Here is a 14,202-nt window from a genome sequence, read left to right on the forward strand (position 1 = left end):
TGTTTCAGAGTCTGTATCTCCCTCTCTTTCTGACCCTCCCCTGCTCATACTGTCTCTCCTAGAAATAAATAAAAATAAAATAAAATAAAATAAAATAAAAAAATGGAGGGAGGGGGCGCCGGGTGGCTCAGTCAGTTAAGAGTTCGACTTCAGCTCAGGTCATGATTTCACAGTTGGTGGGTTCAACCCTCACGTCGGGCTCTGTGCTGACAGCCAGCTCAGAGCCTGGAGGCTGCTTCAGATTCTGTATCTCCCTCTCTCTCTGACCCTCCCCTGCTCACACTGTCTCTCTCTCTCTCAGAAATAAATTTTAAAAAACATTTAAAAATTTTTTTAAAAAACTGAAGGGAGAAACTAAGGGAAATGTTCAGAGAACAGCTGAGGATAGGGCAAGAGTAGAAGGGATAAAACTAAAGAGACAGATAAGCTGAGCACAAACAGGAGTTTGGGCTTAAATTCCAGAGTTACTGGGGAGCCAGGAAAGGTTTCTAAGAAATAGTGAGGGACAAGCTCAGAACTGTGGCTTGAGGACGATGCACTTGCAGCAGTGGAGAGGGCGCTCTTTATGCCCCTTCATATCTTCACGTGGGAAGAGCCTCACACACATGCACACCTCACATCACCTAGAGCTTCACAAGTAGAAATACTAAGCAAAACATATTTCTCTGACAATTATCAAACAGTGGAGTAATATTTAAAATCACATTTAAGATCGGTGCATATTTAATCACCACACAGCACTACTTCCTTGTGTTTTGCAGGGACACTTCAAAAGACTAAGAAAAGACCGAAGTCAACAAAACACAGATGTCAAAATTATAAAAATACTCAATGATCGCTGTGGCAAGCTCAGTAAATGCTAGCTGACTCAAAACCACCAGTAAGAACAGCCAAACAAGGGACTCGGTTGAATCTTGTTGGTTATTATACCAAATCCAATTAATTGCTGTTTGCAGAAAACATCTTGTAAGGTTCAAAGTATAAAATTCCTTAACCAGGTTTCAGTCTGCTGTGAACATTCCATCTGAAACGGGGAGTCAGCTGAGTCATTGCCACACAACACACTCTCAAATTCAAAACGCTCTCCCCTAGTTACAAGAGTAGAAAGGCTAGGATTTCTGCTTCAGGGCCAACTCACACACCCAGAGTATGCAAATTGTTTTTAAAATAAGACCACCTTCATAAGACATTTAAACTATATTTATTTCCATGGTTTTTTTGTGGGGCTTTTTTTTTTTTTTGAAGAGAGAAATTATGCCTTTGTCAAATGTTACTTTCCCTCTTTGAATCTTAAAATCTCCCTTTTTGTTGAGACTGTTTGACTCTGATACCCTCCCTCTAGCAAGTCACTGTCTCTTATGCTTTGGGGAGCCATGACCCTTTGAAATCTGATAAATGCTAAGGTCCACTTTTTTAAAGCACACATTGAATTTTCCAAACTACTTCGTGCCCTGTGTATCCCTGTGTGGAATCCAGGATGAGAATCTCTGTTCTGGTGGCATCCTTTTTCAGGAAGCAGGTCACAAGCCCAGGCCTTATGTTTCATTTTCTTACCAAGGTTACCAGGTTATCACTGGTCAAAGTTGAAAACAAGCAACTTTTATGTCTAACAATTAGGGAGCTACCTTCAGAATGACCCTTCAAAACAGCTGCAAACATTACAAGTGATCAGTTTAAACATGAAGACCTTTTTATTGTAACTCAACTATTTAAAATTCTATCTCAGTTTAAACTAATTGTCGGCATATCCGAAAATGAAAAGAAACACTGAGTTAACATAAAGGTAAAAGGGACAACTTTCAGTTAATTTGCTCAAAAAGAGTAGGGCAAGGAGCCTGACGTGACGTGGTAACAACACATCACCTATGCACTACTCCTGCCAAAAAAGTTTAATGGACTCTAATCCTACACAAACCATCAGAAAAATTCAAATTAAAGCCTGCACAAAAGGGCAAGGAAAGGATACGGAAGTGCACCTGATGTAGGGAATTAAACAACTAAAAGCAACCCTGAATTAAGGAATTGAAGGGGAAAACCCAATATATTTAAAAAGACATTACTGGGCACCTAGGTGGCTCTGTCGGTTGAGTGTCCAACTTCAGCTCAGGTCTCGATGTCCCGGTTGGTGAGTTTAAGCCCTGCATCAGGCTCTGCACTGACAGCCCAGAGCCTGGAGCCTGCTTTGGGGTCTGTGTCTCCCTCTCTCTCTCTAACCCTCCCCCACCCATGCTCTCTGTCTCTCTAAGATAAATAAACATTAAAAAAAAAATTAGTGGGATGATTGGGAAATTTTGAATACGGACACAGTGGCATTCCAACGAAGTCAAACTTACCCACGCAGGACAATGGGATTGTTATGTAGAATACCCTCATTCTTAGGAGACACATATGTCTTACTTACTAGTGAATTGGCACGATAAAGCAATATGGCAAAAGATTAATAATGGGTGAACCTAGGAAGAAATACAGGTGTTCATTGCACTACTCTCGCTACTTTGCTGAAGATTAGAATGATCTTTTAAAAACTGTAAATGGGAGGACATTTTCTCGTCTTTAAGTGACAGACCTGTTGGGGCGCCTGGGTGGCTCAGTCGGTTAAGCGTCCGACTTCGGCTCAGGTCATGATCTCGCGGTTCGTGGGTTCGAGCTCAGAGCCTGGAGCCTGCTTCGGATTCTGTGTCTCCCTCTCTCTCTGACCCTCCCCTGCTCACATTGTCTATGTCCCCTGCATCCCCTGCTGTAAATAAAAACATTTAAGAAAAAGTGACAGACCTGTCCTAAGTCAGTCTGAAAAAAATACAAACAGCACATTTCTCTGTTAGTCTTTCCAATCACAGGCAATACTTATGAGGTCGTCAGAAAAGAGAACTATAAGGGATTTTAATGATTACTTGCAGACTTACTTCAGATGCCAAAAACACAAGAGGTTACAGAGCAGTACTCGGACTTTTTTTTTTTAATTTTTTTAATGTTTTATTTATTTCTAGGAGAGAGAGAGAGAGAGACAGCATGAGCAGGGGAGGGTCAGAGAGAGAGGGAGTCACAGACTGAAACAGGCTCCAGGCTCTGAGCTGGCAGTCAGCACAGAGCCCGACGCGGGGCTCGAACCCACGAACCGCGAGATCATGACCTAAGCGAAAGTCGGACGCTTAACCGACTAAGCCACCCAGGCGCCCCAGTACTCAGACTTTTTAATGATGTTCATATTTAAATTTCCCACAGAGAGTTGTTATGCATTTTTAAATTAAGCTTACAGTTTGATACATTTATTCTATCAACTGATTTACCACAGAGCTGCCAAATTAAACTAGAAAGAAACCTACCAATATGAATTTGCTGGCCTATAAACCATATGACAGTAAGGCAGCAAAAAAGCTTAACAAAAATCAGAAGGTGATTTTTTTTTTTTTTTTTTTTTTTTTCCAGAAAAAGGTTGATGAACTGCAAGAGCAGGGTCCACCTACCCCGGGCGACCTGCTCTCCTGGTTCCCTCCTGCGGTCCCTAGTCTTTTCTTATGGAGCACCTGTCCCAGGCAAAAGTGCCTCAGATAATAACGTCCCAGTATAGATGCTATACTATATGGCATCACAGTGTCTTTAACAAAGTTTCGTAAATGATGGCATTCAATAGCTGGTTTGGGGGAGGGAAGGAAATCAGCTAACATGAAACATGTAACTTTTACTTGAGATGATATACCCTACATTATAACAAATTAACCAGAATGGGCACAAAATACATTGTGATCATTGTTCTTACATTTTCCAAAAGGGGAGACCAAAGTTATCATTTTTCTATTGTGCAATATAAAATAAAATATTGCTCAGCTGCAAGAACTCGATAGAGTTGAGAGGCCTGCTGGAATTCCAGCTCTGTCACTCGAGAGAAAATAACCTTGACTGAGTTACAAGATCTGTCTCAACCATAGCTCTCTCATCTGTAAAACAGGGATCATGGGGCGCCTGGGTGGCTTAGTCGGTTAAGTGTCTGACTCCTGATTTCAGCTTAGGTCATGATCGTGCGGTTTGTGGGTTCGAGCTTCACGTAAGGCTCTATGCTGACTCCACAGGACCTACTTGGGAGTTTATGTCTCCCTCTCTCCCTGCCCCTCCCCCACAATACATAAATAAATATTAAAAAAAAAAAATGAAGGGATCAGAATACTGGCTGGTCTCTCTGATGGTCTAGCTCTAAATACTTAATGATTCTATGACAATGGCCTGCAAAAGATTTTTTAAAATTAGATCAGTTGCACTACAAAGATTTTTTTTTTTTTTACAGCTAGAAAATGTAACTTACTATTCTCTCACCAAACTCCTATTTCTGTTTGGACCTCTATTCTGTTCAGAGGCAGGGTCAATCTCTCATTCACTGACGACAGAGGACCCCCACCCCCTTGTGTCCAGGCCCCTCTCACAACTAAGCCCAGAATAGTTAGCTGCCAAATCCCAGAATCCACTTCTTCAGTGTCTCCCACTCTCACGTTTTCTACCATCGCTGTAATGCAGGCCTCCACCACCCCAGCCCTGATCACAAGTTACCATTACTCTAACATGTCCCCAAAAAGGTATAATGGCTCCACACTACTGAAAGATCTATTCCAAAAGTCCCCAACCTAATATGGAACAACTTCTGTATCCGTCCCTGCTTTGGTACGCCAATCCAACCAAACTACCCACTACTATTTCAAAATTCCCTGTACTTCTTGGGTTTGGGGCCTTCAGTTCTGTTGTTCTTGTATTGCCCTTCTCTGCCTTTCAAAAGTGATTCTATCTTTTAAAGTTTGGTTCCAATGTGACCCCCATCTAGATGTTAGTTTCCTCTTTTGAATGTCCATGATACTGACGTAAAGTGACAATTTAAAAAAAAATTTTTAATGTTTATTTATTTTTGAGACAAAGCATGAGTAGGGGGAGGGGCAGAGAGAAAGGGAGACACAGAATCGGAAGCAAGCACCAGGCTCTGAGCTGTCAGCACAGTGCCCGACGTGAGCTTGAACCCACAAATCATGACCTGAGCTGAAGGTGGACGTTTAACTGACTGAGCCATGCAGGCACCCCAGAAAGTGACCATTTTAACGGCCACCTGTGAAAGAACTACCGTCTACCCCAGGTAGGTAAACTAAATTTCACTCCTGTGCTGATTCTGTTTAACTGGCACTCGCAACCTGGCACACTGTCTTGAAGATTCGCCACTTAGCAGAGGGAAAGGAGAATGGCAATGCAACGCTGACATTCAGAGACTAGAGGGTTCAAACTAGGGGTACTCACAATAGCATTTGGACTTCCACAGTATCAAAACATGTAAATTAATTTAACATTAAAACTTTGCATGTTTGGTTATCTCTGGGGAATACGAAGATCTACAACAGTTGTTCTCAGCTGTGTGGGTGATTTTGCCCTCCAGAGGACATGTAGCAATATCCGAAGACAGTTCTGGATGTCAAAACTGGATGGGGCTGCAACAGGCAGATGCTGTGGAACACCCCACGATGCGCAGGGCAGACCTCACAACAATAATTCACCTGGTCCAAAACGTCAACAGAGCCCAGTCCAAGAAACTCTGGCCTGGAAGTATTATATGTACCTGTGGGATCTACCTCCTCAAAGATATTTTTGGATTTTTCAAGATGAAGAACCATGTCTCCAGTAAGAGACAAAACAATATGATCTAAAGCCTGACAGCTCCTCCGGTCACCAGAGATTTGGCCTCCTGGAAGTGCCTTAACCTCTGCCTCAGAACAGGAACGTTCCCACCTCATGGTGGCCCAGGGATCAGAAGAGCCCGTGCAGGGTCTTCAGAAGAATGTCCCAGGTAGAGAGTAAGCATTCAGTACATTGAGTTGGGAACACAGAAGATGCTCAAGACATGTTTGCTAAAGGAATACAGTGTAATGCCCAGATTTCCTAGGGAGAGCACAAATGCCTCAAGACAGATACACTCTCTTTAATTGGGAAAAAGGAAGCACAGAGCTAGAGATGGAGTTGAAAGAAAGCATTTGCCCGTGAACACACCTCTCCCTCCTAGGAACACTTTTAGCCTTTAGGCAGTGCTACCCTCTCACAGTCCTTAGTATATGCTCCCTTGTAACCTCCTTGACACTTGTCCTTCCTTTTCGTCCCTGGTGACCAACTGAAGATCAAGTCTGGAAGGAGAGGGTATCCTGACCTCTACATCATCCACCTTGTATTAATTATTTGTGCACATTATCAGTCTTCCTACCAGTTCATACATGCTCTCTGTGGCCAGATGTGACATTTGACTCCTTTTTATACAATCCAAGGGGCCTAACACATCTTAGCAACTGGCTGGCCGGAACCCCTTGTTTTACAGACTACACGGAGAGGCTAAGTGATCTGCCAAGAGTCAAGGTCATACTGCAAGTGGCAGAGCTGGGATTCAAACTCTGATGCATAGCTGATACGGAGACTCTAAGTTCTAACCATCTAGAATAGTATAGGAAAATTATACCCACGGTAGAGTCAATTTTTATTTAAGCCCCAGAAAACTTCCATAGAAATTATACTGATGTAGCTATCTGACAAAGCAAAAAGGGAAGGAGAAATAGACTCCAATTTCCTTTCTGCTGCTGAAAATTCAACCTGTTTTCTTTCATGGTTTCATATCTTAACATTTGTTTAAAGGTTGTGACAACGAAACTTATTAAATGTCCAAAGAACAGGTATTTAGTCAGTGATGTCAGGCTTAATTTCCTTTAACCAGTCCCCATAATTATAACAGCAAATCTCTTATTTGGTAGGCCAATGATGCCTACCATTCACCAACTGAAAAGATTTTTTTAATGGTCACCTTAACAGACTAATATCTATAAAACTCAAAAGAACAGCAATTTGGAATGTGTTTATGTGGTGAAAAATATTCACATGATTTGAACTGAGTGTCATTAACCTCACCGTAACATAAACCTAAAACTTACAGCCGTCAGGGACAAACTACATTGAAACCTGAGATAGGAGAAATTTTATTTTATTCTGGCCAAGTGAAAAAGAAAGCTGCTCACTGATAACGTTAATCTGGAAGTTTCTGAGTCTCTCAATAGGATCCAAAAGAAAACGGCAAATAAAGAAAAAGACTGTGAGAAAATGGATGTGAAAAGGAGTTAAATACAGTGCAATGCTCTGATGCTTTAAGCGATTACAACTCAATAAAGCTAAACATTCCCATAAAGGCAACGTTTAAAAACCAAAAAAACTCCCTTTGTGGTGATAAGTTACCAGTGCAACAGCACTAAGGCCCAATAGAAATGATAACCACTTACTGGGAACAATTCTTTAATTATTTTACCAGTTGATAAAAAGAGCACACACCGAACATAGCCACAAACCTAGTTTCAAAAGAAAACAAAACGCAGTTTATGCTTGTTAAAGTTCAAGGGCAAAACTGTTTCCAGTGCAACAGAATCGGCCTGACTATAATGTGTTGGGAGGGAAAATGCGAACATAGTATCTTCTTATAAAGGCAACAATTTGAGTTACAAAGTAATAACGGGGAAGCCAAAACAGTTTGACAGCCCGCCATAAGGGCCGCCTCAATCATGAGTCACACAATGCCTGCAACCATTTACAATAGTAATTAATGCACAAGTCCCCTAATTAAATTCTAAAAGGGTGAGAATGCTTTAACTAAGTTTACAAGAATTGCATTTCGCTGTTTTTTCCTCCCCCAAAGAAAGGAACAGACGCGTAATTACGCATCTCCCCGCAATCCTTCGGCTCTGCTCCCGACTGCCTATTCCCTGCGTGCGAAAGAAAATGACACCGGGGAACTTCTAAACCCAGAAAGGGCGAACCGAAGTGCAAATGCGCGATTAATGGGGCGACAGACGGAAGCTCGCCCATCTTACCTGCTAAGATTCCTTTCTACGTCTTTGGTAGCTTTAGCTTCCAATTCTCTGCAAGAGAAAAGAAAAGGGACAGAGAGAGACAGACAGAGAGACAGAGAGAGAGAGAGAGATGCGCGTGAAAACGGAGCTGCTGCGGCAGAGGCTCGCGCCGGGGCGGGTGGGGGAGGGGAGGGGAGCCCGNCCGCGCGGCTTTTGAAATCCGCCACTGGCAATTATTTTTGACCTTGGGCCAGTTATTTAACCTCTGTGCTCCTCTGCTTCCTCCACAGGTAAAGAATGCATACCTGAGGCGGGCTATGAGGTTTAAAACCGATTTTTATCCACCGAGTTTTGCAGACCGTTTGACTCAGCAGTTCCACTGGCACGGATTTCTGTTATGAAAATAATCAAGGATATCTACAAATATTTTCACCGTCAAGATGTTAAGTGCCGGCATGGACGATGGTGAAAAATCGCGAACCGCCAAAATGTCCTACACTCTAAGGTGGCTTTAAAACCTGAGCTACTGCAAAAATGATGGGGAGGAAGAGCAACGACGAGGGGAAAGTGATTACAATAGAATAAGTGAAAAAGCGGGTTCCAAACTCACACCGTAGGAAGCATGTAAATACAATACGATACATTCCTGCAGTAAAGTAAAAATATATACCTAAGTGTCGATGGGAGATTGCTACTCACCTACAGGTAGATACAGCAATATACTTGCACGTAGATACAATAAAATACATGTATGTGTTCGTGTGTATGTGTGTATATTCTTTCCATTCCCCCAAAACGCTTTTCTTCCCCCTAATAAAAGATGATCCCTCCTCTCTGTGCTTAAAATCCATTGCTTCTCAGAAATCTAACTCTACGGATCATCCCGTTTTCCTCTTCCTAAACTAGGTCTTTCTTTCCACTGCCTTTAAAACATGCCCCAATCTCTCCCATTAAAAAGAAACAAAACCTCCCTCGATTGCCTGCCCAGTTCCTATCCTCTCTGAGGAAGATGTGTAATAAATAAGTTAATGAATGAATGCATGTATGCACAAGAAGTTCTAAAACAAGCACCAAAACGTTGGCTGATGATATTATGAGGATTTTAATTTTCTTCTTTTGATGTATATGGATGGCTTTTTTTGGTATCATGTTTATACAACAAGCATGTTAAACACACACACACACAATTTTAAAAATCAGGTTTATAGGGGTGCCCGGCTGGCTCAGTCGGTAGAGCATGCAACTCTTGATCTTGGGATTTTAAAGCTGAGCCCCACCTTGGGTGCAGAGATTATTTAAAAAATAAAATCTTTTTTAAAAAATCAGGTTTACAAAATGTACAATGTAGAGGCCATCAAATAAACCCTAAGTCGCTTCCCCCCCCCCCACCATCAAGTCCATACATATATATATTTGGTTTGGTTTTCTTTTACAATCCTTTCTACTTAAAATGTTTTAAAACTATTACATCATTTCTTTAGGAGTTAAAAAATATGAGCATGTATTCATAGCACAGGATGCTTTCATACCAGGTTTATGAATAATTTTCCATGACAGCATAACACAATGAAAATGATAATATTTATTGACATTTACACAGCTGATTTTTTTAAATCCTTTCCAGCCTTCCCCTAAAATTGCTCTTATCCATGTCACAATTGACCTTGAAACTGCCAAACTCAGTGTGATGTTTCTTGCCTGGTCTTGACTTAGGTCTTAGCTGTATTTCCTCAACTGGCCATTCCTACCTTCTCGTGGCTGTCTTGGCAACACATTCTCCCAAATTTCTTTTTACCTCTCTAGTGATTCCATTTTTTGTACCCTCTGCCAGCGTCTCCTGCTTTCTACCAAATAAATATCGGGATCCCCAAGGCTCTGTTCCAAACCTCACTCTCTCCACTTTCTCCTTGCAACGGGTGATCTCATTGACTCTCTTGTACTTAAATACTGTTCAAATGCAGATGACTTTCAAATTCATATATTTAGCCCATATCTCACCTGTATACACCAGAATGCGAAAATGACAGGTCACCCATACAACAAACATTTATTGAGCACCTATTGTGTGCTAGATACTGTGTTAGGGCCTGGTTCCCTGCCAATTGTGAGGGACTATTTTGGTGGATGAAGTCTAATGGGACAGATTTCTTTTTTTTTTTTAAGAAAACGATAAAGTGTATAATTATAAAAGATAACAAGTACACAGAAGAAAATGAATGTTGTTCCAAGAAAGTGTAAAACAAAGGAACGTAATATAGATTATGTGGTCAAAGAAGGTTTCTTTGAAAATGTGAAGCTTCATGGGAGAGCTGAAGGATGAGGGGAGGCAAATCAGGACCCAGGGAACAGCAGAGGCTTATATTTGTGAGTCCTTGTTGTGGATGAAAATAGGCTCTGTATTGCATTTGCCTTTAAATCCACTGGAGCCGCCATTTTTATTTTACTTTGCATAATCAATTCAGAACAAAACCAGAAACAAGGTCTGGTACAGAGTAATGGGTTATTACCACTGCTCATTGAAGTAGGCAAATGCCATTCTTAAAACAAGTATATTCCTTAGATTAAACAAATGTTAGAATATTTTGTATGGTGCATCGTTGAAGTTTAGTTTGAGAATTTGTACATAACATGAAATGCCATTCCAACAATAATTTTTTTTTTTTTAAATGAAATAGCTTGGGAAGAACATGTAACTAACTCAGGAAACTTCTTGCTTCTTCTTACTGAGCATAATATGAAATGAGGCTATACCAATTTAACATATTTTTGAAGATTTTATGTTTAACTAATCTCTACACCCAATGTGGGGCTCGAACTCACCACCCTGAGATCAAGAGTTGCATGCTCTATGGACTGAACCAGCCAGGCGCCCCTGAATCTAAATTTAAATAAGACCCTTTTTCCATTTGTCTTTCTTCCTTGGGTTCTTGTTTCTTTGGTTTCTGAGGTTACCGGAACATAAATGTTCATCAATCCTCTCTTCTTTATCTCACTGGGAAGAGTAAATGACTAGCCTGACTTGGAAAAGTATGTACTTGAAAGAAAGTGATTTTTTTCCTCCCAAGGCTTTTTTTTTTTAACCAGTATCATCCTGTTATATTTATATATGTATTTTTTAGGCAAAGCTCACTCAAAATGTTTTTGAATTTTTTTAGTGTTTTTATTATTTGTTTTTGAGAGAAGAGAGATAGAGTGTGAGCAAGGGAGGGGCAGAGGGAGAGGGAGACAGAGAATCTGAAGCAGGCTCCAGGCTCTGAGCTGTCAGCACAGAGCCCAACATAGAGCTTGAACTCACAAACACGAGGTGAGTTCCGGCAGGACGCTTAACTGACTAAGCCACCCAGTGCCCCAAAACGTTTTTAAATTTAGAATTTTTTTCACAATAATGTATAGATGGAATTTAAAGGCATGAACATGAAGATTTCCCAGAGGCAGCATATTTATTTTATTTAACTAAGATTTATTTTGTGATTAATATGTGCCAGTCATGCATTGGTCTAAGTGCTTGACAAATCTTAACTGAACATTCATGGTTTTCCTCACACAGCTGCATGAAGTGGGAAAGTGATCCCCATTTTACAAATGAGGATAATTAACGTATCCAAAGTCACAAAAATTGTAGTAGTAAAGCCAAGCAATTTGGCTCCTGAGCCCAGGTCCCTAGCCACCACATCGTAGTCTCATTTATCTCAACCGTATTAGACTCTACAAGCCCTTTTGATAACAAATATTTTTAACACCACCCTTTACCATCCCCAAATGATAACCATGGGTAATATAACCTACCTAACACATAATTTCAAAAGAGGTATGTAAATGACTGGTTCAAAGGAAATCAATAAGAGAAAAGTAAGCATAATAAAATAAAATGTCTTTCCCTAGGTAAATGCTTGGGAATTGTGTCTGCTGGAAACTTCAGTAATGTAGGCAGATGTGAGCCACTGTATGGAGAGTCCTTACGACAAATGCAGGCCAACCCAGCAGCGTCACATGGATGACACACTCACCAAGAACCGAAGTGATGTTGGAGACAAATTTTTTTCAGGAAGACAGAACAACTCAGTCAGGTTCTGAACAACCAGACAATAATTCTCCTCCAGCTTACGTGGTAATTGCATTCCCAGGACTTTTAGGGTACATTAAAACTGAAAAATGAAGAATTAGGTTCTCTGGTAATTTTACACACACCTTTCACCTGTGTGAGTGTCGAGCGAGAGAGGGAATTATCCACTTTGTGGGACTATCTAGCACCCACGGCTCCTATCCACCGGATCTGAGCACACACACCCCACCATCACTTTGTGATGACTGAAGCCACTTTAATGGTTTTCCCGAGCCCTCTGAGGAATAGGGGTGGAGCATTATTTTATTGAGAACCCTTGCTATGGAATGAGAAGATAGTGGCCAGAATGAGTCCTGAGGAGGTTTGATACTCCAGGGAAGAAACCAGAGAGCGAGGGGGGAGGAAAATGGGGCCAAGTGATGCCTCCCAGACATTAGACTGATGAGTCTCAGGCTCACGTTCTCCTCTGCCTCTTTCCCCCACTGCACACAGACAGGTCCCCAAGGGGACAGTTGTCCTCAGGTTAGTAGTAACAGCGCCAGCTCACCGAGCCTGCCCAGCCAGAAACCCAAGAACCAATTTTGACTTTTCCCTCCCCCTCATCCAAAGCATCAATATGTTATTTCGTCTCCAAACGTCTCTCTTATTCTTCCCCTCCTCTGTTTCTCCACTACCATCTCCAGTATACTCACTACCCTCCACAAATTCTTCCTCCCTCTCTTATTTTGTGGTTGTGGTGTTGTTTAAATAAAACAAAATGCACCCATTTGAAGTGAAAAATGCAATGAGTTTGACAAATAAATACACCCGTGTAACCACTACCACAGTCAACATGTAGAACATGTCAAACACCCTAGAATATTCCCTTGTGCCCCTTCTCAGTCACTCATCTGCTCCCTGCCAACACACACACACGTGACATCAGGAAAGCACTATGTTTCTGACTTGTATCCCCATAAATTAGGATTGTTTGTTCTGGAACCTCATATAAATGGAGTCATACACTATATATACATATATATCATACACTATATATATATCATATACTACATATATATCATACACTACATATGTATGTATATATAGTACCTGGCTTTGTGCCTGGCTTCTCTTGCTTAATGTCTGTGAGAGTCATTGATGTTGCAAGTATCAAAAGTGAATTTCTTTTTGTTATTGAGAAGTATTCCATTGAATGGATGCACCACAGCTTGTTCACCATCTTCTGTTGATTGACGTTTGGGTTGTTTCCAGTTTGGGGTTATTATGAATAAAGCTGTTAAGAATATTCTTGTGCACATCTTTTCTGGTGGACTGTAGACATATGTTTTTATCTCTCTTGGATAAATAGCTAGGAACACAATTACTGAAGCACAGGATACGTGTATATTTAACTGCGTGAGAAACTCTAGAATGTTCCTAAAACGGTTCCACCAGGTTGTTCCTCCCATCCTGGGAAGGGATCTCACTGCTCCACGTCCGGAGCAGCACTGCACATGTTCACTCCCAGCCTCTTGAAATCACTCTCCATGGAGCATCCTTAGCGATCTTCTCTTAACATGAAAACTTAATCATCTTACTCTCCAGCTTCAAATCATTCAAAGACTTTCCAAGGCTCTTAATTGAAAGCCAACGTCTTTAACACGGTCTGCGGCATCTTTTTTAATTTTAATGTTTATTTTTGAGAGAGAGATTGAGCATGAGCAGGGGAGGGTCAGAGAGAGAGGGAGACGCAGAATCCAAAGCAGGCTCCAGGCTCCAAGCTGTCAGCACAGAGCCCAACGCAGGGCTCGAACTCACAAACTGTGAGATCATGACCTGAGCCGAAGTCAGCTGCTTAACCAACTGAGCCACCTAGGCACCCCAATGGTGTCTTTTTAATGGTATCTCTGGTCATTCCCCTTGCTCGTAAGTCCAGATAATCCAAGCCTTTCTTTCATATTCGAAAAGGTGTCCAGCTCCTTGACCCAGTCTGCTGCTAACCATGGCTAACTAGGCTCTCAACCCCTATGTAACTTCCCTAGGAAAGACTTTCCGACCACCACCTGTTAGTTGTCCCAATTACATATTCTAAAGGCAGTCTCTAACTCTTTGTAGCATTATCAAATTTGTGATGGAATATTTTTGTCATTATTTGTTTAATCTTTGATTCTCCAGCTTCTTTGTAAGCTCCAGGAGAGCAAGGAGCAGGTCAGCCTTGTTCTCATTTTATCTTTAGCATCTATCACAATGCCTAGTACATACAAGGCTCTTAATACTATTTACTAAGTGAAGGAATCATTTTTCTAAGGCAATCTTTTT

At 41.3% G+C, this 14,202-nt stretch overlaps 1 protein-coding gene across 5 annotated transcripts in view; it reads right to left on the minus strand.

Moving 5' to 3' along the window:
• TNRC6A (trinucleotide repeat containing adaptor 6A) overlaps positions 1–7,912 on the minus strand; it is a 94,695-nt gene extending 86,783 nt beyond the window's left edge. For 4 of the 5 annotated variants that reach the window (XR_013334226.1, XM_077760471.1, XM_077760472.1 and 1 more), the window contains exon 1: positions 7,863–7,906. The gene's annotated coding sequence lies outside the window, so the exon portion shown is untranslated. Of the gene's footprint in view, positions 1–7,862 lie in introns of all 5 variants that reach the window. The other variant, XM_077760470.1, reaches the window with a different exon arrangement.
• Between the last annotated feature and the right edge of the window lie 6,290 nt (positions 7,913–14,202).

This window comes from Crocuta crocuta, unplaced genomic scaffold (genome assembly GCF_008692635.1).
Source record: "Crocuta crocuta isolate KB4526 unplaced genomic scaffold, BGI_CrCroc_1.0 scaffold73, whole genome shotgun sequence".
Classification (NCBI taxonomy): Eukaryota; Metazoa; Chordata; class Mammalia; order Carnivora; family Hyaenidae; genus Crocuta; species Crocuta crocuta.